Source organism: Echinops telfairi, unplaced genomic scaffold, assembly GCF_000313985.2.
Source record: "Echinops telfairi isolate 266 unplaced genomic scaffold, ASM31398v2 ScPeMD7_2;HRSCAF=8, whole genome shotgun sequence".
In the NCBI taxonomy this organism is placed as follows: Eukaryota; Metazoa; Chordata; class Mammalia; order Afrosoricida; family Tenrecidae; genus Echinops; species Echinops telfairi.
In genome coordinates, this window is record NW_022103898.1 from 31490703 (window position 1) to 31492876 (window position 2174).

Below are 2174 nucleotides of genomic sequence, written 5' to 3' on the forward strand. Positions count from 1 at the left end.
AACATGTCCAAATATGTGAGGCAGAGTCTCATAATCCTTGACTTTATGGAGCATTCTGGCCATAAAATCTTTCGTGCCAGCTTTGTGTGTTTTCAATGCCGATCCATGGCACTTTCCATATTGTTCACCAACACCACACGTGATACAAACACATCAATTGCTTTTCAGCCTTCCTTCTTCATTGTCCAACCTTCACATGTGTATGAAGCAATTGAAATACCATGGCTCGGGTCAAGCACACCTTAGTCCTGAAAGTGACATGCTTGCTCGTCAGCACTTTAAAGAGGTCTACGTAGCAAATCTGCTCAATACAAGACCTTATTGGATTTCTTGACCGCTGCTTCACAATGAGTGTTGGCTGTGGACATAAGTAAAATGAAATCCTTGACAATTTCCATCATTTCTCCACTTACTTTGATTTTGTCTATTGGTTTATAGTAGTAAGGGTTTTGGTTTTCTTTACATTGAGTTTTAATCCAAGCCATACTGAAGTCCTTGATTTTCCCCAACGAGGATGCCAAGTCCCCCTCTTGTCAAGCAGTAAGGTTGTACTAGATGCATATGGCAGGTTGTTAATTTGCTTCTTCCAATCCCGGTGCTTCTTTCTTGCTTAGACAGCCCCCGCTTCTCAGATTATTGTTCAGCATACAGATTGGTTGATACAACCCTAACACACTGTTCCTGATTTTAAACTATGCAGTTACTCTCTTCCAACAATTGTGTCTTCGTCAGGTTCTACGTGAGCACAATAAGGCGTCACAGGATTCCCATTCTTTGTAATGTTGCCCATAGTGTGCCATGACCCACATAGTCGACCGCCTTTGCAGAGTCAATGAAACACAGGGAAGCCTCTTTCTGACACTTCCAGCTCAGATCCAGCTAATGCAGCGGTTCTCAACCTGTGGGTGGTGACCCCTTTGGGGGTCGAATGACCCTTTCACAGGGGTCCCCCGATTCATAACAGTAGCAAAATGACAGTGATGAAGTAGCAACGAAAATAAGTTTATGGTTGGGGGGGTCACCCCAACATGAGGAACTGTATTAAGGTGTCATGGCATGAGGAAGGTTGAGAACCGCTGCTCTAATTTCAGCAATGACATCCTGCCTCATGTTCTGTTCTCTTCCGAATCCATCACAAATGGCGAACAGATCCTGGCCACCGTACTGCTGCAACTGCTTGGGGATGATCACCAAGTTTTACTTGCATATGATGTTAATGTATGCTATTCAATAATCTCCGCATTCCGTTGGGTAGCCTCTCTTTGAAATGGGAGCAAATCTGGACCTCCTCCTGGCTTCCGAATTTTTTGGCACAGATGATGAGTACCTCCCATGTTGAAGCATTTCAGTTAGTATTCTGTCAATTCCTGGAATTTTGTTTCTGCTAATGCCTCTGCTGCAGCCTGAACAACTTCTTTGAATACCTGCAGTTCTTGATCATATGCTACCTCTTGAAATGGATCACACCTTGAGCTACTAACTAGAAGGTTAGTGGGTCAAAGATGAGGCTGCCTGTTCTCATAACAAGATATCGGCTCAGAAACTCAGATGGGCAGTTCTTCTCTGTCGCATGAGGCCACTGCGAGTCACAATCAATGGTACGGGGTACCTATACCATTATTTACGCTTAGTCCATATCAAGTGCTTCATTTCATTATATCTTCCCAAGAACCCCTAGTTTACAGATGAGGAAATTCAGGCTTATCAAGCCTAAGTAACCTGATTTAAATCTTACAGCGACTAAGTGATGGAATCAGTGTTTAAACATGTGCCTGCAATCAGTTGATGACTGTAGACAATTTCTCTTAGTAATGCCCTTTTCTTAGTCAAAACAGTGGCGCCGGAGGGTATCAGTTAGACTGGTCCAATTTAAGGCAAAGAGGTTATGGTGGCTTTTTTTTTTTTTATTCCAAAAAGGTAATTTTGATAGATTTTCTTGAAGGACACAGAATGATCACAGTGGGGGCGGAGAGTGGGGCGTGCTTATTAGGAAGTCATGTTAAGAAAATTACCATCTTCCCTAACGGGGAAAAGTCATGGAAGTTGCACTAAGGACTTTTTTCAATCATGACAGTGCAACCTGTTCACTCTTCGAGGGCTGTTTCACAAGCATTTCCTTGGGCAGTCTTATGTCATTCACCCTACAGTCTTACTTCTTTAGACTTCTGTGTTCC

At 43.1% G+C, this 2174-nt stretch overlaps 1 protein-coding gene across 1 annotated transcript in view; it reads right to left on the reverse strand.

The window, feature by feature from the left end:
- CFAP54 (cilia and flagella associated protein 54) overlaps positions 1-2174 on the reverse strand; it is a 390102-nt gene that overhangs the window by 289205 nt on the left and 98723 nt on the right. The window lies entirely within an intron of this gene.